This window comes from Ambystoma mexicanum, chromosome 6p (genome assembly GCF_040938575.1).
Source record: "Ambystoma mexicanum isolate Mex_15411 chromosome 6p, UKY_AmexF1_1, whole genome shotgun sequence".
NCBI lineage: Eukaryota > Metazoa > Chordata > Amphibia > Caudata > Ambystomatidae > Ambystoma > Ambystoma mexicanum.
In genome coordinates, this window is record NC_090935.1 from 147,416,168 (window position 1) to 147,429,948 (window position 13,781).

The following is a 13,781-nucleotide window of genomic DNA, read 5'->3' on the forward strand; positions in this document are numbered from 1 at the left end:
TCTGTTGGCAAAGGATAATGAATAATGACCATGTTTACAATGGAAAAAGAAAATGGGCTATGTAGTCAATGAATACAGAAAAGCGAATAAGGACAAAAGAATTGATAAAGACTATTACACAGTTGGTATAGAAAAAAAGACTATGTGCACAGTAAAGATAAATAAATATAAAGGAAATTAAGACCGAAAAAATACTGTACAGGTAAAACACTGTAAAGGTAAAGGAAATGGTACACATACTGTAGGAAATGGATGTAACAAGGGACTAACAAAATCAAAACACATTTCACATTGACCATATCCCAAATATGTGTCAATTAAAATAAAAAAAGCAAACAAGAAAACTAAAATATATTTGTAAAAATCAACCTTAGAGGCAGAGAACACAGCCTTGATAAACGAAAACAGAAAACAAACCACAAAAAAGAAGCACCACAAAAAAGTATGCAAAAGGTAAACAAGGGAGTGAACCAGTGTTGCATGGGGAGGCAAAGAGACTGGTCCCTCCTATGGGATGCACGCATCTGTGAACTGTACTATACTGTTGAAAACGTGTGGAATAACACTCAAATACAACTGTGGAAAAACACCATGAATCAATAACTAAAATCTATAAATCAAAATGATAGAAAATAAGAAACACTAAAATCTTAATTGAAGCCCTTTGGGGCTAATGTTCCAGGATGCTATTCTCATTCCACCTATCTTTGAGGAAGTAACCTTTCCGTGTTACCACTTCTCTGTGGTCTTTCTACAATTTAGAACATCTGAAATCTTATTTCAGTTACATTTTGACAAAACCAAATATAGTTTCTGGCCACAGGAGACTTCATATCAATTATTCAGATGTTCAATCTTTGCTCAATCCATTGAATTCTGGCTTCTCCAAAAGCAAACAATGCGCACTTGATGGAATATGTCACGTTAATGGTCATGCATGTTGCAAAATTCTTTTACTTGATATGTGGGCCCGTGTAGGGATGACTATCCCGGATTATGAGTGCCTCTGAGGATTCATTGACAGAGTCACAAGTAAACAAATCACAACCATATGACGCAGCATGTATCCATCAGTAGGATTCCAGTTTGGATTAGCTCAATTTTCTCCAATTCATTCTTTAACTCCTTGCTCTACTTTTTTCATGTTCTGTTCAACTCTGCACACAGCTTCTACAACCCACTGTGATCCGCTCACACTTTTGTGTCCCTACGGGACTCCAGGGGACTAGTAAATAGGCATTCTGCCACCGCTCATTGATATCCCGGTGTAACTGGGATAGCAGGTGGCGTAAATGGTGTTACGGGGTCGGTGGCAGCCAGCCGCCTGCCAGCGGGTTTTACCGCTGACCCCATAATGAGGCCCACAAACTCACTCCCATGCAGGCATCTCATTCAAACTCCATTGCACACACACACACAGTTGCATATACATGCACACACCCACACATACACATACACATTATAAAAGCACAAATACACTTCAATAGAGACTATGGGCCTCATTACGACCCTGGCGCTAATGGGTTAACGGCACCGTAAAAGGCTGCGGCGCCGTTAACCCATTAGCGCCTTACTACGGGTCCCTTTGCGGGACCCGACCTGAACAGCTGGTCTAGACCAGCCGTTAAAGTAGGGACCCGCAAAGGGATCTTGGTGCTAAGTACAGTATCGCAGTTTGCGGTACCATACTCAGCGCCTTCCCCAGTCCCATTGAGCCCTATGGGGCAAAAATGGGAATGGGGAAGGGCCAATGTTGAATGGGGAATTACCGCCCCGCCAACCTTGGAATGGGGTGGTAATTCCCCATTAAACATTGGCAGACTCGTTACGATACCGGCACCAACCATGTGGCGCCAGTATCGAATATATATATATATATTTGGTGTGTCCCAGGGATCGTATAACAACCGGTCCCTTGTTAGTCGACCTTTTCCACGGGGTCAGGAAGTCTTTATTAGCAATGACAAAAAGACTTTCCCCCCAAGAGCGCAGTCTGCATGATCTTAAATAACCTGTCAGACTAGGGGCTTGAGTGGAAAGGTGGGAACAGCAACAGAGCTAAGGAACAGAAACAAACAGACACAGTGGAGCATGAATACCAAAAAGCAATCCACAAGTCCCAGCCGCACCCCGCTCCAGATCACCACTCTTACCTGTAGTGAAGAATAAATGTACTGGCAACCTACTTGTACAAAATGATTTCCCTCTGAGAGCAGTGGTTCAAGAGTAGAAATGTGAGTGTCAAAAGGAAATGTTCAGTTCCAGAGAACCCTGACCCGGGCGGCACAGGGCGCAATCTAAATGTCTTGATAAACCCAAAAGTGTAAATGCAGCAGAGCGTCCAGTAATCCTTTCCTAGTGATAAGAGTACAGCAGAGCGTCTAGTAGAGAGTACAGCAGAGCGTCCAATAATTCCTTCCCAGTGATCTGTAGCAAAAAGTGCAGCAGAGCGTCCCGTAGAGAGTACAGCAGAGCGTCCAATAATTCTTTCCCAGTGATCTGTAGCAAAAGGTGCAGCAGGTACAGCAGAGCATCCAGTAGATCACCAGTTACAAATCCCCAAAAAAGTGTCAAAAATAAGGATAGATAGTCCTTTTAGGTAAATAAAAAAGAGTGGGCTAACAGTGACTCCAAGGGGAGTTAGGGAAAAAGAGAAAGCTGTGAATATGGGAGGGCGGCTAGAAATGAGGCGCGACAACCGCGTAGTGCCTAGATGTAGGGAAGGAAGTGAAAGTTGTAAGGGTGCTTAGCCGCTATGTGCCCAAATATAATGCGGCGTGCACTGAGCAAGGCAGGTTGCCATGAGCGCAAAGCGCAGTGAACACAGAAGCCGCCGGCCGCCAGGTGACTTGCTATGTGGCCAGAGCTCGGCAATCCAATCAACAAATACACACAGGGATTTCCAAAAGAAAAGCCAGGAAAGCGGTCCGAGTTAGTAACGAGAATATCCGAATTCACAAGGAGAACACGAGTGCTTCTATCCAGAACGAAGGTAATGGTTTAGGAGCACCGCCCCCAAGTACTGTGAATTATACTGACACGCCTCCAGGATGCCTACAGCCATCGCGGTCAAGATCACATGATCATGACTGCTAAGGTGTCTGGGAAACGTGGTCTCGTCCACGTCGGCGGTGAAATGCATATTGTGATAAACACCAGGGTAAGGGCAGGCACTGCGGAGAGTACCTCCTTGACGATAAGGAAAAACCCGGGGCATGACAATATTACAGGGCCTGCGGTAGCATCTCTGTAGTTATGGTTATGTTGGGAAGAGCACTTTTCGGGCAGTTTATAACTTCCGCCCCCTGGACGAATCCTCCCGAAACCTTGTAAAAAAAGTATATACCCCCTCCCCTCAAATTGAACCTGCGAAGTTTGGTGAGGGTTCATGCAAAAAAAACTTTGCTCATTCCTACATCCCATACCCCTGGAGGATTTCCACCTAATTTGCGACAGGAGCAGTGGCTTGGTCCCGAATAGAGTGGTTTTGTAAATTTGGTGTAAATCCATCCAGTTTTTTTCTTTTTAAACGGCCAAAAATTTGGTTAAAAAAATGTGTGATATTTGGGTTCGGTCCGTGGATTCACTTCCCTGTTTGGTCAGCAGACGAGCACCCGATTGGTCCAGGGGCCGACGTGAGGTCTGCGGACATCGGACGCACACAAAAAGCACTAGGTGCGTCAGATTTTTGGAAATGCCTGCCATGTTGGACAGCCCAGTGGGCGAAAAGTCTGGAAAAGAGATTTGGGATTATTTGGTGGTGGAAAGAGGGGCTGAGAAGGGTGGGGGAGTGGAAAAAAGATAATATGGGGTATTCTTGTAGGTGGAAAACAATCAGGCAGGTGTCGTAATTGTCCGTTGACACCGCAGTAGTTTGCAGACAGCGCCATGAACGGGCAGCTTGGAAAAGACATTTGGAGTTATTTGATGGGTGCAAGAAGGCATAAAAATGGTAGGGAAGTGGAATTAAGGTAATGTGGAGCTGTTTTTATAGGTAAAAAAGGGCTTGCAAATGCCACCAAGTCTGCTGTCAATGTCGGTGTCCGCGGTCATCATTTTGATTGCAGGGGGGCGAGGGTGAGTTGTATTACTTGATGGGGTATGGTACGTACTTCTTACATAGTTAATTGTACTGTGGTGGGTTGAGGTCAGTCAACAGTTTCATGGGGGAATATGTCCACTAGCCACAACCACCACAGTAGTAATATGTGTATAGTAATCATTTGTAATGTAGTAGAAGTATAGCCAGAATCACCATAGTAGTAATATGTGTATAGTAATTATGGGTAATGTGGAGGGAACATAACTGCCCTCATTACAACCCTGGCGTTAAGAGGTTAACGGCGCTGTAAAAGGTGGCCGCGCTGTTATCCCCTTAACACCTGATTACGATGTCCTTTTGCGGGTCGGAGATTTTAACGCCTGCTTTTTGCAGGCGTTAAAAACCAACCCGCAAAGGGACCTTGGTGCTAAGTACGGTGCCGTAATTTGCGGCACCGTAATAAGCGCCTTCCCCATTCCCATTGAGCCCTATGGGGCAAAAATGGGAATGGGGAAGGGCCATGGCAGCATGGGGAATTACCGCCCGCCAACCTCGGAATGGGGCGGTAATTCCCCATTCCGCCATGGCAGAATGGGTAAGTTACCGGCATGGACCATGGTGCTGCTAGCACCATGGCCCAACGTCAGGGTCGTAATGAGGGCCAACGTGTTTGTAATATGGAGGAATTATGTAATTGAACTGTATATGGTACTTATGATTGTAGTACAATTGAGGATAGTGCTCATAGAATATGTATTTGATTATAATTGCTATGGTTACTTAGTTTTATAGCGTTATGAAGCTGGAATCTCTGAGTTTTTTTGGTAAAAAAAAGTACAATTTGTTAAGCAGGATAGTTTAAAAGCTGTAGTTGTACACAATTTTACATATACATTTTGTTTATACCCTCATAAATGGTACAACATTAGTGTATGACACACTACTGTTGTTTTGACATTAAATAATCATTAGGTCATTGTGAAAAATAATACCTACTGGATTAAAAAAAACCTGATTACAGTTACGTGCGTGTAAGAGTGATAGTATGTTTGTTTGAAGTATGTTGTGCTTAAGGGAATGCTTGATGTAGTTAGATACCTGTTGGTGTATTCTAACTACATTAGAGGTTAGAAGATGTTTTGTTGTATAGGAATTGAGAGGGCGTATTTGAAGTGTTTTGGAATTAAGGCCATTTTTCCACTAGTTACATACCTGTTGGCAAATTCTAATTAGATTGACTTTCAATAGTACTTTTGTAGTATTATGGAAGTAGTTATATACCTGCTGGCATAGTCTAACTTGTAATTGTGCTATAGTTTAGTGACAAAATTTGCGTTGAAGGAATATTAAGTAGGCAATTGTTCAATATGCTGGTAACCTAGATTTTGAAGTAACAGAGGTATCCTTACATTCATACCAACCACTTATTTTTTTGACATATGCAGCGTAATGCCCTGAAGTGGTTGTGGCACCAGTGTGGTATACTATACCTACTGATGTGAAGGTTTTCTTTCCAAGAGATACTTGTCTGTGTGTGAAGCCTGTAAGCTTACAGTTATTTTTGGTACCATCTGCATTGTACCATTAGTATGACATACTGGCTGTGTGAGTTTATTTGTATGGTGGAACAATTGTCTGAATTGCAAAAAGGGTATAATATGACATGATTTGCATTCTGCAGAAGCTGATGAAATGGAATGTATTCAGAATTTGGTATGGATACATATACAGATTGTTCATTAGGGATGCAGTCTTGTGAAACATGGTTGCAGAGAGTGCATGTATGTTTCCATATTGGGATGTTTTTGTTTTCCAGTACTTGTAGTAAGTACATTAGGAATTATTATGGAACTTACTGTGTGTTTAAGGTAAATCTTACCATTCCTGCACAGAAGACCAATTCCTGCCTTGTACCTGAGACACTGTAGGTGTTGTAATGATTATTTGTGGCACTTCTGTGAAGGGCGAGCATTTGAAACACAACTGGTCTGAGCCGTTTAAGTAAATGTTGTGAACAATTGGTGGCAATTGAAAGAGAAGACTAATTGTCACATTAGCATATAACAATTTACTCCAGTTGTGTTGCTGACTTTAAATGGACCAGAGACTTCTGTTTGTGGATCGTTTAATGGGCCTGCAGATCTTTCTGGAGAAGAGACATGTGTGTCTTTCTTTTCTCTTGGACCTGCAGTTGACTTTGTACTAGACAGTTTTGTGGTTGTATTGTTTGATGCAGAAGGAGTTGGTCATTGTTTTTAGTGGTATTGTTGGGAGAACAGCTATAGCTTCTGTTTGTATTACTTGTCATTTTAAAGGTTTCCTTTTTTGAGGTAGTTGTTGTATTCCAGGATGCAAGGAATGTCAGTGTTGACTTTGTTTGCATCAAAGTTAACTAGGAATAGACTATTGAGTGTACACAGACATGAAAGTGCTACGTAACTCATAGCTTCTTTAAAGACGTTGCTGCCAATGTCAATCAATGTTTGATCTAGGCTTAGACCTTGTGATTTGTGAATAGTGACAGCATGTGCAAGAGATAGAGAAAATTGCTCCGTGCATAGATACATGTCTTTGAAAACAAGGAAACATGCTATTGTCCGGCCAATTTTTTTAACTTCTGCAAATTTAGCAAAGTGGATGTTGACAAACTGAATGTTGCCATGTGGATATGTTTGGAAGCCAACAACTGAACCAGTTGCTCCATTGACTAAACCTTGTTCTACATCAAGGTTATGTTTTAGAATTACTCTGCAGTTTAGACACAAACTTAATATTTTCTCCAATCCAGCTGTATTGTAGATACATTTTTCTAAGCTATTTAGTCATGCTTTTGCTTGTTGACACATACGAAGTGTCATGCCATGCACTTCTAGTTTGTCTGTGGAGCTGATATGAAGTATGGGTTGCATTTCTTTTTTCAACATTGTCTTGTTGAATTGACTGCAGCTTGCATGGGTTGGCATTAAGGACATACATTTCAGATTTTGTTGAGTTAATTGTTCCATGACATCAGGAGCTTACGTGTTTCGTCCATTTAGCTCATGGGTTAGTCTACTATTTAAGATGGATTTTGCATCTTTAGTAACCAGACCAGTTCTACTGCTTTTTGAAATGTTAGCATAGGTGAGGTCTGCAGACTGGCACATGTTTTGAGTTGGTTCTCTGTAGTAAACATTTTGCCAGAGATTTACATTTCCAATGTTGCTGAGGGTATTTCACCATTGTTTGTGTCCTAATGTATTGAAAATAGGTTAACCTTTCACTGAACTGTAGGAGGTCTCCAAAAACAATAACATTTTCCTCCAAGCAGTTCTTCGTAGTTGGTTTTTAGGACTTCTTGCATTCTGAGATGAATTAAAGCCAACATGAGGTTAGAAACCATGCTTACTTCATCTATCAGGATCCCTTTAATTTGTTTTAGAATGCTGCATACTTCAGTAGCAGCTTCTGCTGACAATGTGTAGTATTCTAATTTGTTTTGGTGTCTACGGGGAGGAGCAGTAGTTGGTGTAAATGTACACCTCCTATGTAGGCAGCTGAACCTGTGGGGGCTGAAAGGTTGTTGTTTGTTAAGTTTTTTAGAACTTTTCCGATTATTTTAATGATGATTGTTTTACCAGAACCAGCTTCACCACTTACATACCGGAGCATAGGTTTATAATTTTTACATCTACAGCTTTTAGTTTCATGTTTAAAACAATGTTCAATTTCTTGAGTGGCTTCTAGATAAATGGTGAGTTGTTCATCATTTATCTGTGATTCCAGCACTGATTGTTTATATTAATAGAAGGTATTTTCCACCTCAGTCATGGCTATTTCTGCTTCATTTAGAAGAATTGGTTCTCCAAGTGGTTCTTGGCTTTCTGTAAGTGAAGGTTGACTGCCCCCATGAGTTTCTTGTCTAGTTGAGCTTCAATGTCGTCCTCCTTTTGGTGTTCATGGTCCAACATTTGTTCGTATTGTTTGAAATTGACATTTATTATACTGCTTTCATTTGCTTTGAATGATGCTTCAAATGAGTCATAGTCGCCTAATAATTATTTTACTTTTTTCCAAAGTTTAAAAAGTTGGAGTATGGCCATGTAATACAGCTTTCTATGTTGTGGAGATTTAAAAGATAACTTTATATGATCAATTAGAGTGGGTTTGGTGAGTTTTACTAGGCTTCCTTCACAAGTTGAGACTGAATATTTGCCAGTTGTGTCATTTGGTGTGACATTGTTTTTGTAGGTGTCGTGTTGACAAATGTCGTACATATACATGTTTTCCAAAGAAGTACTTCTGTTTGGGTAGTACATGTCAATTCAATTTTTTTTTTTTTTTAATTTCCTGGTTGTTGGGATCCTTTGTGGCTCTGTTTTCTATCTCTTGGTAGGATTTTAATACTCTTTTTTGGGATGAAGCTGGTCCCAGATTTGCCATATAAGGTTGTACCTGTTAAATGGTATGCAGCATCATGGCACCGGCATTCTCTATTGGATAGCATTTTTATACTGAAGCTGTACAATTTTTGTGATAGTCTTTTGGCAAATGATATGTCATCCCAGAGATCTGTTAGCTCTGTTATCTCAGCTTTGGTGAGATAGGCTGTGACATATCTTGCAACTGCAGTGGAATTGTCTGCAATATATTGCATGTCTATGTTTGCATTCCACAAGAGAGCAATGATTGCATTGTAATCATCGATGTACTTGGATGCTTCGTCCCTATAAATGTTGCATGTATTTTTAGGGAGTTTACCTTTTATACTCTGTCTGACAGAAGACGTCAAGCTATTTACTTGTCTTTTTTTTGCAAACTGGTCTAGGGAAGCCAAAGTGGCATTTGGTATAGTATTTGCCTTTGTTGTTAGATCTACCTCGGCAGAATTTGCCACATTTATGTTTTTGGAAGCGTAAGACCTGTGCATGTAGGTCACTATCTGTGGTTTCTGAAGGGATGCCGTAGGTAATTTATTTTTCAATAAACTGTAAAACAGTGGCATCACTATCATGGGCAGATTTAGGAGCATCCCTTACCCACAAACACATGTGGATGTGTGGTGCTCCTCTGGATTGATATTTTTTTCTCTAAAGGAATTGGTGCACTTCTCCAAGTGGAGGGGTAGTTTTATTGCAGATAAAATGCAGCATGGCAATGATGCAACAGTGAAAGTACACTGATACATTGACAGTGTCAAGAGAACAGAGTTCTCCTGGTGTTTTTACATCTATTCTGTTTCTTTTTTGGTTTGCAGTGCGTAAGTAGTCGTGCAAGTCACCCCATGCATACTCTGCACAACTTAAAGCAACAAACCATGTGGGTGGGCCTAGGTTCCTTAGCATACAACATACATCACCATGAATCAGTATTCTTTTGTTCCACGCATGTTTGCCAAGATATTTGTGATGCTTGACTGCAAAACTTCATCTTTGTCTTTTATTTTTTTAAGCAGTTGGGTAGTGGATAGGTTTAAAAAGTTAGAGCCTGCTTTTAATGTGTGTGCTCCTCCATAACATATAGTTGCTAGTTCACTTTAGAAGAGGAGGTGGAATATGTATTCAACATTTTGTCTGAATGTGGGATCTTCAGAATACATTCTTAAAGATCGATATTGTGATGCACTCATTTGCAAGGACCTTTCACCATATCTTCATCCCTTTCCTTTAGGAAAGAGTAGAGGAAAAGAACATGCTTCAACACATTTTTACATATGCTGATTGGGGATCCTTTGGCTTTATGCATTTGACATGTTTCGAATGCATCATCAATTACGTCTTTGGAATGTACTGGGTAAATTGTACACTGGTCTAAAATGTTTGCTGCAGAAACAAGACCTACACGTTCAAATTGGCCAGCTGCTGGTGAGGCTTGAATAATGTGAGTGGTTTCTCTTACGTTTTCCTCTTGTTTATATCTTTGCAGTATTCATTGTTTTATTTTAGATATTGTAGGGCTGGTCTAACTTGGTTTAAGTTGACTAGTTGTTGCCAAATACTTTTGTCTTTTATTGGCACACCATTAACTAGTACAATCAAAGATCAATCTATTGGTCGTTGTACTCCTAGAGATTGTAACTTTTCTTTTAGATCTAATGGCAAATATACAACTTTGCCATGGATGCCCTTTAGTAACTCGGATGGAGGTAATTTGGCTGATTTCGGTTGAAGGGCGTATTATAGCCTGAAATTGGGGCACTATTTGTATTATGATGCTCTCATACAAGTTAAGTTATTAGCGGTAGCTCGTGCTGGCATTCGGTTATTGTCAAGCTTTGTGTTGCAGTACATGCACACTCTTGAGGGGTCAGTTATTTTGTATTTAGTTTCTGCTGTTAGATATAAATCTAGTTGGAACCTTTGGGATTCTTCATTGTCTTCTATTTTTTAGTCTAGATCTATTATTTTTGTGCTCTTTTTATAAAACGTTCTGCAACAACAGACACATATTTGTCCTGGTATTTTAGCAGATGTGTTTTGAAACTTAGCTATTTCTTTTTTGTATGTCTTCATTAGGACATTGGTGTTCATGAGGTTTTCAGCAATGTTTTCTGAAGGTACAGAATTTTCTAAGTCACCTTCAGTTCCAAAGTATTTTCATTGGATGTTCTCTATTTCTTGAAGCAGTTCTTTGGCTGTTCCTTTTAGGAGAATGTTATTTAAATTTTGCAATTGTAGAGCAGGACCTTTTGCATAGTATAGTCAATGCACAAGATTCCATATAGTAGAATGGTGTGTCACTAATATTTTGATGTGCTTGAATGTGCTTTTGTAAGCAGTTCCTAAAATGCAGGCTAATGAATTTACTCGAAGACCAGTGTGGCTGTGTACTGGAGGTAAGGTTTGTAAAGTTTTCATTTTACCTTTATCTTTTGTTTTCACATAGGTGTTGTGAAATTGTCATAAAGATTTAAAGGATTGCTGGCATGCATTACACATTGAGCTACATGTCCATTTGTACACTGGACGGTTTGTTTGGGGGAAAGGAGCATTTAGTTCAAAGTTCGTTGGAGATTTTATTATTATTATAAGGGTTTCTTTTGCCACAATGGTGTGTTCCACCATTTCATAGAGTGGACCATTATTGTCTATGGCAATTGTTTTTTGTTGTTCTTGTTTTGTTTATAAGCTGCTTATTTGAAATATGGCTCTCTGCTGCTTATGTGAATCCATTCACTGTTACAGAAGTTCAAAAAGGTGTGTATTTAGAGACTGCACATGTTTAGAAGTCATTTTTATAATGTATTGATTCATTTAGTTAGTGGTTTCATTCTGTTTAAACTCAATACAAACAATGTTCTCTTTAGTAAAAAAGTGCTTTCAAATAGAGCTTGCAGGATTAACCTCCTCTGGCAGTTTTTAAGGGTAGATCAAAACCCTCGACATTGTCCACAAGGCTTTCTGGGGCCTGGGTCCAAAATACCTTCAGCTATCCCTCCGCAAATACCTCCCCTCTCTAGCTCTTTGCACCTCTACCTCCAACTCACTCAGGGTCAGTCGTTTTTCTAAGAAACGAGCTGGGGGTAGATCTCTGTCTTCAGCTGGGGCCTCCCTCTGGAACAGCCTCCCTGCCACTCTAAAACATACATTTTTTGGATTGCTTTACCGTGACTCTGTAAACACTGGTAGACAGAGGGTTACGTTCATTAGTAGGTCTGCTTTTCTTTGTACATATCCTTTCAGTTTACATTTTTGCAAGAAGATGCCTTACCATTTTTAGTCGTAGCTGGTTTAGTTTTCTTGAGTGAGGTTACTAGCTCTTTTGTTTTAATGTTTTCTCTACAATGTTTTAGAGGTGGATGAATATATGGTGTAGTTTTATTCTTATCTGCTCTATGTTTTCTTTCTTTTCTACACAGTTGCTTTTTAGTAGGCATTTTGTTGTGTCTGTTGGGAGAGAAAGTTTGTGTTGGAAAGTTGTTCAATATATATGTATGTATGGTAACTGGGTTTGTGGGTGTGTTTGTAGAGATTAATAGAGTGCTGTTTGATTGTGAGGTGGTATATTAGGTGTAGTTGGGAAGGTAATGAGAGTAAGAGTCTGCAGAGATGTGATGGTGTTGGGTTTGTGATTAAGGGAGTGGTGGGGTGATGAAATCTGTAGGCTGATTGTGCTGTTTTGAGCAACAGAGTCGGTGTTGCAACAATAGTGTGTAGATGGGAATAGTCAGAGTATGACTGGAGAAATATAATGGACTACAGTGAAAGAAATGTTGGTTTGAAAAGAGTAGTCTGGGGTAATATGTAGTGGCAGTGTGCTCCTGTAATTACATTAATGTGCTTACTTTGTTGGATGCAAAGGGTATTTTCATTTCGGTTGTTGTCTTCTGTAATGTGATTCTCTCCTGTAAAGAAAGTTAGTGAGGAAAAGTGGCAATGGCGAAGTATTTTTAGTAAGCAAGGTTCATATGTCTGAAGTAAGGAGGAGTGGTGGGGAAACAGTTAATACAATTGGTTGATGTTTAATAATGGTTGCTTTTAGGAGCATTTTCATAAAAGTTGAGAAATGCATGTGTGTATTTGTAGAAGCTCTAACATTTTGTAAAAGAAAAAAAAATAGTTGGAAAAGGTTTTTAGTACACTTTTAACTTGCGGTTAGTGTGTGTAAGTTTAATATATTAGGAGTATATCCATACTTGCCAACATGATGTATTCTAATCTGTAGGTCTTTATGTAGTCCTAGATTTTTTGTTTGCGCTCTGGCCCTTGTAGCTCAATTTTTCCCGCGGTGAAAGTTGGAGTGCAAGTTACAGAATGTATAGAACAAAGTCTGACTGCATAAGCAGCTGAAGATTGGAATGGGTTTTGCTAGGAAGTAAACATGTACTGTGGTATCTAGTCTATCCATCGAATATATTTCCATCGAAGGTAAGTCCATTGATTTTTTTCCAAGGAACAAATATGCATCAAATGCATATTTTTGGGGCGTAAAGGGTTCATATTGTTTTGGGTGTATTTTTAAGGGTTAAAATGGGTTAAAAATGGGGGGTTGTGAGGTGCCCCATCAAAAGAAAAAAAAATAACATGCATTCGATGCACATTTTTTCATTGGAAATGATTCAATGGTACTTACCTTTGATGGAAAATGTCTGATGGAAAGACCATAAACTATTTACTGTGAATATATTAAACTGGCACACACTGAATGCCAATTATAAATGGTGTACAAATCTATTTTATCTCCTTTTCCTTTTTTCATGAAAAAGTGACACAGTGCTGCTGTAAATGCAGATATGCAATTGTGAACTTTCTTAAAAATGCTTTAAAAATAAATATTTTGAAAAGCACAGCATTTTATATGTTTATTTGATATACATGTCACAGTTTTGAATATTAAAGTTAAGTCGTATTTTTTTCTTTGCATTGTGGGACTTGTAGTTTGAGTTTTAGAATGGCCGAAGTTAATTGGAAGTGACAGAATGCAAAGGAAAAAATAAAGATTTAATAGCACCTATAGATTGGAATGGGTGATGTTGGGATTTATGCCTGTGATGCCAACATATTAAACCGGCAGACACTAAGTGCTACTTAAAAATGGTCTAAAAGTCTATTTTATCTGTTTTCCTTTACTTTATGAAATAGTGACACAGTGCTGCTATACATGCACATATCAATGTTCTTACTTTCATCACAATTATTGTACATAGAACATTTTTGAAGTGCAGAGCACTGTAATTGTTTGGTGCTCCATGTCAGCAGGTGATGAATAATGCAATGTATGGCATCTGCTAGAGTGATTAAAAAAGAGAATATGCTTATTG